Source organism: Excalfactoria chinensis, chromosome 2 (assembly GCF_039878825.1).
Source record: "Excalfactoria chinensis isolate bCotChi1 chromosome 2, bCotChi1.hap2, whole genome shotgun sequence".
Taxonomy (NCBI): Eukaryota; Metazoa; Chordata; class Aves; order Galliformes; family Phasianidae; genus Excalfactoria; species Excalfactoria chinensis.
The window spans coordinates 63,944,649-63,962,890 of record NC_092826.1 but is presented as its reverse complement, the minus strand read 5'-3'; the positions used below and the strand labels follow the sequence as shown (position 1 = coordinate 63,962,890).

The 18,242-nt window shown below is 34.5% G+C and overlaps 1 long non-coding RNA gene across 1 annotated transcript in view; it reads right to left on the bottom strand.

Annotated features, from left to right (window-relative positions):
* The window catches only part of LOC140247773 (uncharacterized), a 51,580-nt gene extending 33,509 nt beyond the window's left edge, over positions 1-18,071 (bottom strand). The window contains exon 1 of the long non-coding RNA XR_011902771.1: positions 17,958-18,071. This is a non-coding gene — a long non-coding RNA (uncharacterized lncRNA). The remainder of the gene's footprint in view (positions 1-17,957) is intronic.
* Positions 18,072-18,242: the final 171 nt, after the last annotated feature.

The following is an 18,242-nucleotide window of genomic DNA, read 5'->3' as shown; positions in this document are numbered from 1 at the left end:
AAAATGAGTATGAAATACACCATATTCTTACCCAACTGATGTAATCCTCATATTCACTTAATGTACTTACATTACTGACTAAAACAAATGTTTTGACTGCTAGCACTGCAAAAATAAGAAAACATTGAAGAATTGTACAGAATTTTACTCTGGCTAAATCCTTATAGCTTTATAAGCAGCAAAACTGTCAGTTTAATTCCAGCTGCAGAATATTATTTGTTAACAATGATGATGTAACAATGGGGATTCCAAGCTGAATTTACACAGAAAGTTAATAATAATAAGAATAAGAATAAAATTTAGACACAGAAAGGAAAGGGAAGGCAACATGGTGAGAAGAGGAGAGGAGAGGAGAGGAGAGGAGAGGAGAGGAGAGGAGAGGAGAGGAGAGGAGAGGAGAGGAGAGGAGAGGAGAGGAGAGGAGAGGAGAGGAGAGGAGAGGAGAGGAGAGGAGAGGAGAGGAGAGGAGAGGAGAGGAGAGGAGAGGAGAGGAGAGGAGAGGAGAGGAGAGGGGAAAAGGAAAACATTTATTCCAGCTATTTTTTTTCTCTTAAATTTCAGTGTCATTTGGATGAATAAACGTGGGTAGCTGAAGCCATCTGCCAGTCAGTGAGAAATGGGAAATATGTGTGTTTTTTGGTACATAAGATTTCAAGTTAGATATTTAAAGCAGCTTAAAATTATTGTGAGGTGAATTTGCACTAATATGATAATCCCCATCACTTCAGGATAGTCAGTTCTGAAGTAGATGCACCTTTATGAATGCATATGAGTTAAATTTTGTACCTACATATTTATAATTAAAAATAATAAAAAGAAACAAAAAAAAAACAAAAAACAACAACAACAACAAAAAAACGTTTTTTGATGCTTTTGTAATTTACTTAATATCTTTAGTTTCTGAATTGATTTATTTTGTTTAAGTTGGAAGCACAAATTATTTAATTAATTATCTACCTACTTAACTATCTATTTGTAATCTGCAGTTCCTACCTAGAATTTATACCAAGCAAAAGCATATTAGCATAGTACAAATACTTGTATTGGAGATAGAACTGTCTGTTGCTATTTCCTTTTCCATGGTTTTTGGTGCATGGTTCATACCAGAGCCAGTTAAAGGACATGCATGATGTGTACTGAATCTGTAACTACTTCTAAGTCTGCTCTGGCCTCCTGGGTGATGTAAGTCTCCATGTATATTGCTATAGGGTTGTGGGACAAACAAACACATTATGAACATAAGACCTCGCAAATGAGTTGACAGGCTCAACAGGTACTTCCACCAGACATAAACACGCAGGAGGCACCTAGTAGGTACATGTGACCAGGGGTAGTTATAGGGGTATAAAAAGTTGTGAGCATCTAGGATAAAGGTCTTCATTCTGCACCGGCAATGGAGCCCATGACTCGCTTGCCACAGATGTTCTCTAAATCTGATGCTTTGATGTACTTCATGCTGGCTTTTGTCCTTTTTTATTTGAGAGTCTGGACTTCATAGCTCTGTGCACTAAGATAGCCTTTATGTCTTCATCAGAGTTGTCAGGAACCATGGCATTATCAGAAACCATGACAATTCATTATAGTAACAAATTCAAAAAATGTGCATGCAATCAACTTTTAGATGCACTTTAAAATGATAAAGCACAACCTATTTCCCCCTTCTAGTCCAAGCCAAGGCTGAGACCCAAGGACTTTTTTCTTCCAACTTCTACATCACCAATCTACTAACTGAGTTACTATGAAATGAGGCTGGAAAGCTACATAAGGTAATGACTTTCTTTTCCCTATGTTTCGTCAGAAAAAGCATACACTTTCTCACAATTTTAATTCAGTATTTTAATTCAGTCTTAAAAACTTCTGTGTCAAATTTAAACAGCAGAAGAAAAATAAAGAATGCAAAAAAAAAAAAAAGTAATAGACATTTGGGAAAAACAACAAAAAAAAAACACAAAACAACAACAACAACAAAAAAAACACCTTAGAAATAAATTCATTAATTAAACATTAACTTATTTCCTTATTAGTCTTCTGTAATTCCAGCATCTAGAATTCAGGCTGTTTTCAGTATAAAGTCAATCTAGTAGTCTGTACAGGCCTCTGAGTGATCAGATCAAATTGCCAGAGATCAGTCCTCACATTGTGACCACAAGATTCCAGCAATAATAACTTTTCGCTGGAATAAATAAATTTGCTGTGCTGTAAAAGGAAGTTTGTGAACCTGGGATACAGAATTTTCACAGATACTTAGCTGAGAAATGACCCTTTATTGCTTTCAGCACTAAATATAAGAATCATTCTTCTTCTTCAGCTGAGCTTTCTTCCATCAATTCTTCACACATGTAAATCCAATATCCCCTACACTTTACCCCTCATAATAATCAATCTGCTTCTCCCAAAGGCTACAAAAGTAAAAAACACTGTTCATTTCTATTTTAAAATACTAGGGAGGTGTTACAAGACAAGACTTAGAAAGTGTGAAGATTAAACAAACAAAGCACCCCTAACTGGCCTTCTAGTGACCTAGCTGTGAGATAACCTTGGTAGTGTTACTTCTTTTGGGGCATGAGTTTCAGCTTCTGAACTACAGAGGAAGAGTGCCCTGAAGAAAAAGCCCCCTTCTTCCTCTAAGACATTTTGTTCCCAGAATTCAGCCCACCCTCTCAGAGACTGAGGTCCTGTGATATAAAAGAGCACAGGGCTCTATCATTGAGAACACAGAGGGGATTGTGCTGGAGCAGACCAAAACTCACCAACCATCATGTCTTACAGTGGTTAGCAGAGGTTGCTTAAGGAGTGTCGCACATGTAGGCATCCAGGAGGGTCTTGAATATCTCCAGAGAAGGAGACTCCACAACCCCCTTGGGCATCCTGTTCCAGTGCTCTGTCACCCTCACTGTAAAGAAGTTCTTGCACACATTCATGTGGAACTTCCTATGCTCCGGTTTCTGCATATTCTGCTCTAGTATCTGCATATCTACTTTCTCCTCATATACATGTATATACAAGTACATGCAAAAATGTCACAGACATTTTTAGACTAAAGCAAGAATGATTTTTCTTCTGAAAGAAATTTTGAAAACATTAAAAATCGTTAAAACAATAAAAAAAAGATTCTTTCTGAAGTTATGCCAAATGTCTTTTTTTCAACATGGTTCTATGTTGAGCATTTCATTTTAAATTCCTTACCAGAGTCCATGAAATTTGCTATAATATCAAAATTTAAATGATTTAGGAAAACAGTGAGGCATTATTCAGCTTATATGGTTAGTGAATTTTGACAGCATATCTTTGGAAAATCTTGCAAGTAGGTCAGATTAGTAACAGTGCAACAAAAAACATGCAAGCAGATACCATCTAGATGAACCAGAATTTAAGGAAATTACAAATGCTTGACCATTATCAGGTAGTCATGGAGAGGAGGAGAAACTATGTATCATCCCCAAAATCTTTCTTTTTTTCAAACGCTGTTCAGTCCATGATAATAAACATCATTTGTAAGCAGTAAAATGTATGGCGGGAACTTAGGGAAGAATATATGTGAGAAATTGTGCAGTTAATAGGGAATTACTCAAGTTATAATTTACTAAATATTGTTGCAGATTTCTCATGTCAGGTTGCAATAAAAGGAAAATTTTCCTAAATTAATTTATACTGGGTAATCAAGTCCTAGTTAATAACTATGGCTTTATGCAACATGAACACAATAATTTAAGCTGTATGCCTGAAAGTAGACTCTCAAAATCTAATGGTATCTGCTACTTAACCGATCCCATACTTGAAAGTAGTTATATATATCTGAATATTTATCTTCAGTCTGCTCTCACGGTTCAACAATTAGTGCCATTTATTACCTCATTCTTATTATTTTTTGCTTTTCTGACAAATTTGCTAAAATCTGTTTTCTAATAATCAGAAAGTAGAGCTGAAAAATGAAAACTAGGCAGCATGTAGATTGTTATAAACATTTCTCTGGCATACATAGAAGTATTGTAGGTAGTTATTTATTTGAGTGGCACATATTTACTTATAACAATCTAGATGTTCTTTAATAATGCATGCCACCTTAAGCTAGGGAAGTGTGACTAAAGGCAGGACTGCAAATGCTGCTGTGCAAGTATTTTCTTCCTTTTCTCAGTCTCTTATTTGTGGTGTTGAAGGGAGAAGTTCCAGAAAGGGAGAAGAACAAATTATAAGAAAAGACTTGATGTGCTACATTTGCTGTCTGATTTTGCTTCTACTCCTTACTTTTAAACAGGTCTTACCTGGCTGCTCTTCTTAGGATTAAAAATATATATATATATATAATAATTATATAATTTAAAAGAGTTTGCTTTGTGAAAAACCTTGGTAGATTTTTTTATCTGTGGAAAAAGAGCTTGAGAGAAAGTCATGCCTGCAAACCAGCTTGAAAGTTAATCCAAACAAAAACATGCTTAATAGATGAGAGTTTATCTTTTCTTTTTGGAAAAAACATTTTCCTGCTCATTATTCTTCCAAAGTGTGGAAGAGAAGAAGTTCTGAAATAAATAAATAAATGAAAACAATAAATTGAAAATACTGCTGAAATTTTTTAATCTTTGAGTATTTTCAGTACAAAGTTCTACAGGGTACAAACTCTGTGTCTTCCTCTATACTCAAATTCCTCTAAAGCCAACAGGGCTATGTCTTTGACTTAGTCTTTTCTCACTGTTGCCATGACATATGGAACTTCCAGAATGGTCACTACTGCACCAGGAAAGCCAAACCATGTCATGGGCATTACAGATTCATCTTCTCATCAAAATAATTACTTGGTTCTACAGTAACCAAATACTTAGAAGTTCAACTTAGGGTAAATGCATCAGCTTTCATCTGTGGATTCTTTAACTTTTTAGAAAAAGTTATCATCCTTAACACTAAAATTGATAATGGGCATATTACGTACATATCCCCAGTGAAAAAAAAAAAAAAAAAAAAAAGGTAGTACCAGAAACCAAATCACAGCTGAGTGACAGCCAATGCTTATCTGGTAGCATTTAACCAGCAGGTTTAACTGTAGGTTAAATAAACTGTAAGTTTATGAAACTGCATTTTGATATCCACATAGAGAAAATGTCATATGGTGATTTGGTGTTTTCCCAAAAGTTGTGGACATATAAGATCAAAGTATGAAAGTATCATGTAGGACTGAGACTGGCCCTTTACTATGTGTGTCGATAGTTCTCTTTAAATATTTGAGTTTTAGTCTACTCTTTTTGGAATAGAATTGGAACATAATGGTGCTGAGAAAGACACACAGATAATTAGTGTTGTCAATGTGGTCTTTGAGAGAGTAGCAGAGAAAACTGAATCATTTCAGAAATGCGCAGTGGAAGTCATCCTTCTTTCTGCCTCTGCACACTCCCCAAGCACTACTGAGGGAATGTGTAATTCTGCAAGCAACACTTAGTGCTTTTCAAGACGAAAAATAGTCTTATCTTCTTGCACTGCTAAGTGCAGGAAGTAATGCTACTTTGGGCAACAGAAGGCCTTTCAACCTCCTTACCATCTTTGAGGTATCTGCAGTAACCAAATCAGTGAGTTTAGAAGGCAATTCCATTTTTCTTCGCTCTGTGCTTTCCCAGATTGTTACAGTTTACTAAATGCTCCACAGGAGTCAACTGTGTGTAGCAGCACTGTGAGTTATACAGTAACTACCATTGCAGCACTTACTCTGGCACTAAAAAGAACTACACCTGCAACATTCCCTTGGATTTTATAGAGTGAACAGAACAGTGTCCTCTGTGATGACTCCAGCTCCAACAGTACAAAGAACTAGAAAGACTCACTGTCCTACTTCAGATTCAAGAGAAGGCAGACTTTTCTCGTGTTATTAAGAAAATGAAAGAAAGAAAAGAAAAAAAGCTTTCAATTCCAGTTCTAAAAATATGGCAAGGAATGTAAATTGAACATTCTTGGCAGGTAACTTCTTTCTAATGTTTATGGGTGAGGTTGTCAGACATGAACAGCAGGGTCAACCAACGTGTTTTCCACAATATGTGACATACTTTTCTACTCATAAAAATCTAAGTGCTCTGGTGACCTTATCTCTGTTTTTGTCTGTCTACAAGAGACAGGATGCAGGATCACTTGATCTTAACATCAGAAGAGTCATTTTTTCCCCAAATTGTTGCTAAAGCTTGATATCATAAATATAAGTACAGAATCAAGAGACTTCTCAGAAAATAGAATTTTTCCAACAGGGTTTTGTTTGTTTTTTCATGGATTCCTATATTTGTATTCTACTACAAAATTTTTTCATCTAATTAGGTGAATATGTGAGCAAAGATAAGCGTTGATTTATTCCTCTTAAGATGTTATTTTGTGAAAGAATTGAGGAAACTGTAGAATTCTTATGAGGATATTTGTTGCCCATGCACAAAAATCCAGTGTAACTTAGGCACCGTAAAGTATTCATCTATGGCTACACTCTCTAAAAGGTGCAGGACTAGTCTAAATTATTTTGTGTATTTGCTAGTCCCAGGCAAATGTATGAGATAGTCTAGGTAACCTGATAATAGAAATAGACACCATTTGCAGTGGCAATTGAATTGCTCCCTTGCTTCTGAGCACTATGAAAAATTCAAACAGCATCAGAAAATCATGGCTTGGAGATGGTGCTTTCATAACTCCTGTATCAACAGTGCAGAGACAGGAATGAAGTTAAAGTAATGTGTCTCCACTGCAAATATTCCTCATTGAAGAAAAACTCATTGCTACTTAAGATACATATCAATATTAGAGAATTATCTTGAACAGTAAATCTTTTCACACTTTCAAATCCTCTTATTAATCAAATTATCACCTTCTTTTGCACCAACACTAGTTGTTCTTCATGAACAGCCTTATGCTGAAATCCTCAAGTTACAATATCTTCTTCTAAGCCAAGAACCTTAATTTGAACAACACTCTCTGTAATTATGACTTTAATTTAATTCTTCCCACCAGAAAGAAAGGCCGTTTTCTTTCTCCTCCTGATTCTACTACTCAGCATAGGTCAAGCAAAGTTACAATACACAGTTTGATCTCAGAAGAATTTACAAAGAAAATCTCTTTCTGGATTGTTCTTTCTTTCATTTGTCAGTTCAACAAAATTTACCTCTGACTTTCTCAAAACTGATTTGAATGCCATGTCTTCTTGCTTAGAATGGAATAGCTATACATGGCAAAGAGCCACAAGATGGGTATCATGGACTCTGAGAAAAGGAAGACAGGAAATAAGTTCAGTATTATTCTTCTGCTCCGTAGGGGTCTAAGCTGGTGTCAGCAGTCCCTTCTGACCTGTTTCTAGTCAGGGATATGAGCTGCAGTGTTTGTAGGCTGCTATAAAATAGCCTGCACTTGCAGCTAAGGAATAATAGCCAAAACTGCTTTGGTCAGAAATCAAACTTTGAAGTCACTTGATCAGCTGGTTAAAAGAGCTAACCACAACAATTCAGAAATCTTCAGTGAACTGCCATTTAAACTAATTAAGTTAGACACTTAATTAGTCAACTCTTATGTGTAATACAAGTCCTGAATGATCTGGAAAGGGCTGATCAAAGCTGGTGTAAGATCTTACCTCTATTTTTGTATGCCTTATCTTTAACTAGTATGTACTGCGGTTTTCTGAATAATTATGACATTTGATTTGTGTGAAAACATAGAGAAACATCAATATTTCAACAGAGAAGCTGATCCAGTTTCTATTTAGATCAATGGAAATTCTCTCTTTCTTCCAAAAGTAGATCAAGTCCTTAATAAATAAAACTTTATTCTACTTAAATAAATTATGAAATGGTAATATTCCACAGCAGAAATTTAAAAATACTCTTTTTCTTTGAAATGTCTATATGCAGGTTCCCTCCATTTTCAATAGACACATTATCTTCACATTTTAATTTTGTACTTCATGGCAAAATGAGAAATATATATACAGAGTTACTCATTATGCTGTGCTGTACTTGCATAATAATTCTCAGACTTCAGTTAATTATATGCCCCACCACGTGTTGCTTAGTGCCTAAATAAGTAGTACTACTTTACAGCTAGGAATACTAAGCAATGAAAGGCAGCATTCTTTTGTTTGGTTACATGACATGCTGTGTCTGAATTCAGTCTCTTCTCACAGGTCCCCCCTCCTGGCTAATGAATTATATCCTGTACAAGTGTATCATAGAAGGGCACTTTCATCTATGCTTGCTGCACAAAGTTAGGGCTCGTGTGCAGCTTTTAGTTTTTCCTCTATCCAAGAATTTCTCCCATTAGTCAGAGTCAGGTTAAAACAAAAGAAAGAGAGAGAGAGAGAGAGAGGGGGGGGGGGGGGCCGGGGAAGTGGGGGGGGGGGGGGGGGGGGGGGGGGGGGTTGGAATGAGAATAATAGAAGAAGCTAAAGGAACTACAGAGATTTGGAAGATTTATTTCAGGTCATTTTTTTCTTACCCTGCCAAGATCACAAACTAGCAATTGAGATGTGGAAAGAATCATTGGAAAAGCTATTTGTCTGCAAATGGTATTTCTTAGATACCTAACACTGTGTTACTCTAAAAGAAATGGGATACTTAAGAGTAAGTGAAGAAAAACAAGCAGTAACTAAAAGATACCAAAGATTTCATTCCAGCACAATTGCATGGGAGTTCAGAACAAGTTTTATATGTCTATAAAGCTTTCTTTATCATTCTTAAAATACATGGAACTTCCTGAACTCACACATCAGACAATGACAGATTGACTAACCACTCGAGCAATTATATTTTTATATAAGCAGTTTTATTTGTTTATTTATTTATTTATTAGAATTATTTAGAAGAGTCTGATTCTGAGAAATAGCACATTGATGATGTCCACATCAGTGAGGCAGATGGGATTTTTATTTGGTCATCATCATCCTTTACTTGCCAGAGAAGCTGTGAATGCTAGCTGTGAATACTGAAGTTTAAGATTTTATTTAATAAAATCTCTCATTTAAGATTTTATAGATTTTATTTAATAATTCTGTTGTCAAAATGCTGAACCATGAACAGACCTTATTTTTTTTCTGTGCAAAAGATGATGAATTTTTGATTCTTAAGCAATCAAAAGCTTACTAGTTTTTCAAAGAACAGATCCTTTAAAAGTAGGATTAATCAATACAAATTGAAAGCATTTTTAACTTCTTAAAATCTCATTTTGAACACTGTAGAAAGTGAATAATTGATAATTTCTGAAATCTAGACTGTATACTGTGATTCCATGAAAATAACCAGTTAATTGTACAATAATTATGGCGAATGCTAGGAGGGTAAATTTTGTCATTCTTGTTCACACTTTATTCAAAGGATATAATTTCATTCTCATAATGACGATGTATTTAAAACTGTGAAAGCCTGGCCTATTGATTGGCAAGATAGACAAGGCAGGTTAATATTTTAAAGCTTAGATAATTTCTTTAAACAAACAAACAAACAAACAAAAACTTTCCGAGTTCACAATCATTTCTAAATTTTTCTGTCCCTTGTGCCTTCTTGGTCTTGCATCTTGTACTGTGAAATTAGCTTGACAGTTAACAACTCTACTTGAAAACTAATATTTCAAAGGTGGTTGTATGTGGTTAAATAATGTTCAGGGTCAAAGATTAGAAATCTTACTTTTTCTGTCCCAAGAAAATAGTTCCTTTCACAGCATAAAATTGTTATGGTATCTGTTTCAAAAACAACAACAACAGCAACAAAAGATCTACATAAAAAGAGGCTTCTGTACTTAAAATGATGAAAATGGATTTACTTACTGAGTTAAAAAAATAAAAAAATTAAAAAAAATGCAAATACACAAAGTACTGCAGCTATTCCAGTATTTTCCAACATCTATTCTGCAAAGATTTCCAATGTGTTAAAAGGTCATTATATTAGGTATATTTCATTGCAGCTGGCTTATCTCAGAGAGATGTACAATATCTATTGCTGACACATTCTGCTCTATTTTGAAGTTCTTGTATGTGCTGTCATCATCAGCATATGGAAGTTTACAGTTTTATTAAATCATAGAGCACTTCATTTTCAAGCTAGACATAGTTTACCATATGGCTTCATTAAGACAGATTTCCTTTGTTGTTTTTAAAATAAAATTACACGAAGTTTTCAGTGCTTGTTAGTTTGTTTGTTTTTGGTAGAATCAAATGAAACTGAATTCTGAAAATGAAACCTTTCCAAAGTACTTAATAATTTTCCAGATAAATAGTTGCAAATACGGTGCATTGGTCTTGACCTATCTGAAAACAATGATGGCACCTTTTGCAGTGTGCCTCATCTGCAATTTAAACCAACTCTCTGAGTGTGACAGAAAAAGATATGAATAGTTCCTCACCATTTCCTTCCCTAAACAAGAGTCCAAAAGAGGGACCAGATAGAGTATAGATTAAAAACACAAAAAAAAAATCTAAAAAAGACCTAATATAGACATTTGTTTCATAACTGGATTTTGACACAGACTGAGATTTTTCTGAATTGCTACTATTAGCATATGCAGGAATTCATAAGTCTGACATAGTTAAATTTTGTATAAATTGTGTACACCCATAAGACATAACTGACAGGCAATAAGGAATTGCAAGCTAACAAAAATGAATGGTATGGTTCATGAAGACTTATTTGGACAAACAGGCTTTGTTTTAGACACAAAGAAACAGATAATGCCCATATTTCAACAACAACAACAATATTTTGAAGTGCTAAATAAAGAGCCTATCTTGCAAGAAAAAAACTGTTGTTGTTGTTTCTTCCCTAAGGCCACTGATTCATTGCAAAAACCCAACCTGAAAAATAACACATTACTCTTATTTTGCTTTCTTTGCTGCCATTTCAGTATGCCATTTCAGTATGTGGTTACACCCAATATGTCTGTGACAGTAGTGGGATTATTTTAGGGTGAGTTCTCTTTAAAGATTTTGTCTGGATGCAGGACTTAAATGTGTACTAAGTTTGCAGATGATATTAAATTAGGAGGAGCTGTTGACTCCCTGGAGGGTGGGAAATCTTGACAAATTAAAGGGCTGGACAATCACCAATGACAAGAAGTTCAACATGGGCACTTGCATCTTGAGTGGGGCAATACCAGATATATGTAGAAACTGGGGAACAGAAGAGTGGAGAGCAGCCCCCTGCAAAGAAATCTGGGGATAATTGTTAAGATGAGCTGAATATGAGTTAACAATGTGCGCTGGCAGCCAAAAGGGCCAACTGCACATCAAACACAGAACTACCATCTGAAAGAAGGAAGGGATTATCCCACTCTACTCTGTGCTGGTGTGGGCTCAGCTTGAGTATTGTCTGCAGTTTCGGACATCAAAAATATAAGAATGTGCAACCAACAGAGAGTGCAAACAAGGGCTCTGAAGTGGTGAAGGGTCTATAGATCAAGATTAGGAGTGGCTGTCCATGGTTAAGATGTTATAAAAGCCAACAACAAAATTTCTGCCTCCTGGTTTTGGTCTTGCTAAAATGCTATGACTATATGATTCAGGAACTCTTTTCAAGATTTACTTATGCCATAGGTATGCATTTATCATATTGTAAATATACTTCTAAACTATTCCAGTTATGAATAAAATGTAAAATAAAAAAAGAAAAAAAATAAAAAGTTTAAGAAAAGAAGAGAGGAAGAAATAAAATAAAGCAAACAAACAAAAAAAAAAAAAAGAAAGAAAAGAAAAAAGAGCGAGAGACAGAGAGAGAGGAGAGGTTCATAACAAAAGAAATACAGCATCAAGACTTTTACATTGAATGTTGAACTTCGCATGTTTTCCATAATCCCAAGGTATAGGCAGCTCTAAAAATAGTTTGCTGTCTTAACAAAACAATAATAAGCCTTATCTCCATTCATATGCAACATCATTCATTCTTTAAATGTATCATGATGTAGGGATTTTATCTAGCTCCTTCCCTTGGATCATTCTGCATATATGAAGAATTGAATTTGAGTAATGATGAAGTCTTTGATATTTTGGCTATTTTTATTTTGTCCCTAGGCCTCTCTCATTCACACTATTCAAACCCTGAGTTGAATACAGAATTATTCATTTCCTTATGGTCTTCCCTACAGTGCACATTACATGAAGCTCTGTGAGCTTTGAGAAGGTTAATTTGTCTTAGCAAAACCTCTTTGACGTGACAGGGTAACATATCCCATTTCATTAACAGGCAACACATATATACAGGCAACAGTCAACTCTGAGCTACTTCAGCCCTTAGTTGTGTTGGTTTGGATTTTTTTTTTTATTTTTTTTTTATGTGTGACACATCTCATAACAATTTGCATACTGAAGCACAGCACCCATTCGCTTTAATTGCAGCTGTGGCTATTCAGTGCTTCTTCATCTTAGTTTCCAGAATATCAAGCTGAGCATTCAGAAATGAGAAGCAGTTACTGACTGTCTGTGAAATATTTTGTGTAAGGTAAATATTACACAAGAACTCTGGCAAAGTCAGAGTTGAACTCTGCTACTCTAAGCCAGAATTTAGATACTTTGAGAGAAAGGCATTCTTCCCTCTTCCAATTCTTGTAAGAAATAAGGTACAAGTACCACATACAATGTTATCCTTTTGTTCTCACGCGTAAGCAGGAAGACATCCGTAAAGTAGTACAATCTTGTCTATTGAGAGAAGTATGAGTTTGGGTTAGAAACATGTATTCATCTGAAGTAGAGCTTGCTCATAACTGTGTGAATGAAATGAATGAATTGATATAACAGGCAAATTTAATTATACTATTTTTAAACTTTCAACCCCTTCATTGCTGTTTCAGCTCCTTCTCACCTCTTTCTTTCTTCTTGTTTTTCCTGTTCCTCCGGATTCTAATCAGATTATTTTGTGTACCTAGTCCCTTTGTTTGTCTGCTCATGCTGCATGGATGCCATTTACATGCCTAGGCAACTAAGTGTACTAAATGCTACTAATTTCAGAAGTTTATATTTTCATAATTCTCTGTTATGATTAAGGTTATAGTGTCCCTGCACTGTGAAATATCTATCAGCCATGTTACAGTTCCTAGAGCCCACTATGATATCATGTGCACATATGCAGCTATAAGAAAAATGTTGACCCAGAAATACCCAGAATTACTAAGTTTTACTCTATTTTCAAGGATTACAAACACTCTGAGAATAGGCACAGTCCTAGTTGGTCTCAATATTGGTAATTATTTGCTCGTTATTCAATCTTATATGCATAGATGCATAACTGCATAAGAAGTTTCACTGATACTCTTAAGTTTGAAAGGAAGTCTTCCATGTATTTTTTCAGCATTGTTATCAAAATAACTTTTTTTTTTTTAACTACATTTGTTCTGTATCTGCTAAACCTAAAAGAACATTATAAATCAAACTTATTCATAGACGTCTATATATTTTGATTAACTATTGAAAATATTCTGATTCAAGAGGTACTATCACAAAGACAGAACGGTGATATGCTAGAAGAAGCTTATAATAGTATTTAGTTTAACAAAGCCAAATTGTAATACTTGGTAAAGAATCCAATCTTACTTTTTTGCTTATAAATCAGATATTTATTCAGAAAATGCAGACTTCCTGTTGAAATAGTAAGCTAATCATTGAAAAATCAGAAACAAATGAAAGAAATGAAAGTATCAGACAAGATTCCTTTCTGTTTCACTGTTTTATAGTATATATGAATGCAGGCTTAAAATCTCTTACATTTAAGTTTGTCAAATTCACTTGAATATATAATGCTATTCACGGCAATGGGTACACATAGCTGTGATTATAAATACTTAAGTTTGATTACTCAGGAATCCTGCATCCCCTCAAAAGATTAGGTCAGTCTTACTAGTGTCTTCATAAATTCCTACTGTGGGACAGAAACTGCTGCTGTTTTTGTGAGTGCATCTGCCATGCACCTGATCACACCAACTGCTATAAGAACGAAAATCTTGTAGTAATTATGAACAAGGATATTCTCTGGCCTGCCTTGGCAGCTAGCAATAAACAAACAAACAAACAAATAAATAAAAACGGAGCAATACTTTGCTACTCATAAACAAGTGGTAAGTATCCCTCAAAATGAATATGACTCATGTTCTTGATGAAAAATGATTCAAGCTCTGAATTTCTATGATATAGAAAAAGAGCAGTGGGACAGAGGAAGATATAAGCTTTGCTCACATCTCTATGGACAACAGCTCTTACAACAGTTATGTAGACAATAAAACTCTGCTAGAAAAGTAATCCTAAAGGCCAATTTCACTTATAGAAGTTTTCTTGGCATCGAGCCACCAATGTAATTGAAATCCTGGGTTATTCATCTGTATTGGAAAAGATTATTTGTCTCATACAAGACACTACTAGCAAGTACAATGAACTGGCTTTCACAAAGTTATGAGAAAGTATGAACATGTCATACAGCTGCCACATACTGTAATACTACTGAAATTCACATTATTATAAAAACAGAAGGTATCTAAATACATTTAAGTTTCTTTTTTCAACAAAACATGCTTCCATGCCAGTGATTCCAGGCAGCTAACCAATGTAGCCATCATGGAACTACATGAAAGAAAGAAAGTGGAGCCCTTTAAACTTCATTCTATCAGTCAACTTGGTCTAGAATCATCCAGTAGTCCAAACATCTAACAGAATGAAAACTAAAAAATGCCAGAGAGGAAAAGTAACTCACTAAACAATAAAAGCTCCATGAGACAATGAGCTTGAAGCTGACTGACTTAAAGAAGATTTCAGTTAGTAACACCTTGATATTCATATATTTTTTTTCCAGTCATTTAAGGGATAAGATACATTTAAAAGAACAAGAAGTAAGATTCTCTTTCATCTGAAATGATTCTCTGTACAGAAATAACTTCTATCTTCTTACATAGAGAAAACATTGCATAATATTCTATTGCTTAACATTCTATGTTATTAACTTCTAGTACAATAGACTTTCAATACTAGCTTCACAAAAGACCCTTTTGACTACATAGTTTATGAAGATATTTTTGACATATTTCTGGAGTAGTCTCAGAGAAATAACCTCTTGTAATTCTGATGCCATTCCACAATAGCTGTTCTAGGTTCTTACTCCCTTGCAGTTTTATCTTTTGCTATTCCACAGCTTTTTTAGGTGCATAAGCAATTTCTTTCAGATCAAGAGAGATGCTGTGAATAAGATAAGGAATGTGAATAAAATTCTTTCTTTTTAATAGAGAACTCAAATTCAGAAATATGAACACATAGACAGTTTTCCAAATGGGACGGTGTCACCAAATTTATTTATTTATTTACTTTAAACTGTTCTCCAAGTAACTTTCTTTTCTTGTTTTCATCATTTTGACTGACATTTCTGGGTAGTAGCACTCAACCATTGCTTCATGCACAGAGATGCCAGCTGACCACCTCCCTGCAGGACAAAGAAGCATATACCAGTGCATATACAAAGTCTTCATGGGACCAAAGCACTCCAAAATTATTGTTGACTGCTAGTGCAGCATCTTTTATTTCTCATCTTTACTGAGCTTACCACCAGAATTTCAGTAGTCATGTTTTTCCTTAGTAGGTGAGAAGGATACATAGTCATGGGGATTGTAAATTGAGCAGTGATGAACCTGCATGGTCTTTTATGATACTGAAGGGGGACTTCATCAGAAAATTTTCCTGCAATATTAATAAGATAAGCATTTCTGGTCCAAAACAGCATAAGTGTCTTCCTTTAAATTTCTTTAGCAAATTTCAAAAGTCATTCCCCTATGCATAGAGTATTTTGACTATGACCTGAGAAAATATCCAGTCATGATCCATCTGTTAGAATCACTGAAAAGGGGGAAAAAAAGAGGTAGTAAATACACATGAACTGTACAATTCATATAATAAACTACAATCAATATTTCTCATGTACGGTATGCTACATGAAAATCCTTTCTACAGCAGCAAAGATAGATTTCACATCAAGTTATGATAGACATTCACTGCTCAGATTTATCCAGTGTGCTTGATCGCGGGCAAAACACATTCAACAGTGCACAAGGAGGAACTTTTCTGTAACTCTGGTTTTAATATTCTGTAACTCTGGTTTTAATATTTGAGAAAAGCATATAGCCTGATGCAGAAAATAAATAAAACAGAAATAAATTTCACTTAGAAAAGTTTTAGGAGTCTGTCCTTAGATCAGTCCTCTAATAAATACAAAATATGTATTCCTATATTATTAACTTTATTTATCATTTTGTATCTCCTTGTGACATAATTTTAAGATTCAGTTAGTTTCCTTGATTACAAGGAATTTTGGAGGATTATATTTTTCTAAATAACATTTAATCTACCTATCAAATATTTCAATTTGGAATAATCAAAAATCCAAAGAAAGGAAAAGGGATCTATTTTTGTTTTCTTCTTTCCTTTTAAACCAGGTGATGCTTCTTAGAGTTTCTTTCCTCTTGTCTAATTTACATTGAACTTGGCTGCTTATAATATGTCTCTAATTTGTAATTTCAACTGATTACTGATGACGTACATGGGTTTGAACTGAATCCTATAATCAGCCTTCATTTTCAAGAATGACTTAGAATTTTGGTTGCCATCTGGAAAGGATCTGATTTCCTTCATAAAAATTATTGAAAACACTCACCATCTGAACCTGTAAAGATCCCAATAGTGTTTATCTTATAATTGAATAGCTCAAAGTCATTGGCTACTTCAAATAATTCAGCTTCTTTAGAGACTTCTACTTTTATTTTGGAGGTTTTATTTGGTTATGAATACATCCATCAGGATCTCCTTTAAAGCAATTAGAACTGCAGTAACAGAAAACCTCTAATGCAACATAATTGTTTTTATATTTAGAAGATCATTTTAATCATTTAAATCATACTTGATTTACTGCAGTCATTTCTAACTCAGAAACATTGCTATGATTATTGTATGTTATCAGTGGAATGGACCATTACCAAGGGAAAATGCCTTTTTTTTTTTTTTCCTATGAAATAATGATGAGAACAATGAGAACAATGACATTATAAAACAAATAAATGTTAAATTGCAGAGAGAAGGATTCTTTTCCATTTAGATAGCATTAATTAGGTAAAAGAGTTCTCTGTAGATATGTCAAATGTCATGTATGTATGCAATCACCTGGAAGGTTGCAGTAAGTAAGAAAAAAGTTGCATCTCATAGCATTGTGGAACTACTGCACTCCTATTGCTAGAAATGACAGAACCTGCCCAGTTCTCCATCCAATAGAAAAATACACTGCCCATGTGGATGAAATTATTTTTAATTTGGTTCCCTTCCCCCCACACACCTCCCCCTTTATGATTAGCAGTTAAAATCAACTGTTTGGCAGTCTGAATTATTAACATGCATTCTTTTCACATTCATCTTTGTCTCTGCCTTGTGAAAGTATTTGTTGCCAGCTTAGTGCAATAAGCACTTTCTAGATGGCTTTTCACCATAAGCAATATTATGATTTTTGTCAGAGAACTTCCCTCAGCATGGATGCTTTTCAGGTTGTTCTGAACACCTAATAGAGTCAAAGTTGATGTCTAGTCTAAATAGTATTAGTATACATCAGTAGAAAATAGGAATGAGAGAGGGAAATATTCATTAGAAGAGAAGGATTCTTTAAAACACTGTAAACACCTTCTCCCCTGTAAACATATATATTACTGTGTGTAATCTGTAGAACATCAAAATCCATTTTTATGTTTCTTTCTTTTTTTTTTTTTTTTCTTTTTTTTATAGAAATCTATATAAATACATACTAAACACATTCTTAGTACCATCTTCTTGATGTCTCTTTGGAAAAAAAAAAAACAAAAAAACAAAAAAACAAAAAAAGCTATATTTTAATATAAGATGCTAAAGCATAGCAATTTGGAGCAGGAAATAGCTAGTGCAATAACATAACTGAGTAACTATTTTCTTCTTAGACTCTGTAAGAGGAAGAGATAAAGGAGAAAACAGAAACAGCTTAACTCACCAAAAATCAAACCACTGCATTGCCCTCTTAGCCACTGAGTGTTTTGGAATAAAAGACTGAAGATTATATCAATGCAATAGAGGCTCCCTGCTCTCTCTACAATGAGAAGCTGTAGAATGTGGGAAGAAAAAAAAAAAAAAAAAAAAAAAAAAAAAAAAAGCATTTCACCAGCACTTCAGCCAGTAGAAATGTAGAAATCAGAACAGGTAGAGAGGTGTACATAGCAGAGAGAGTGGGAAGGGTTAAAGGCATCATCGCAGCCATTAGAGGGAAAAGTTGAAGCAA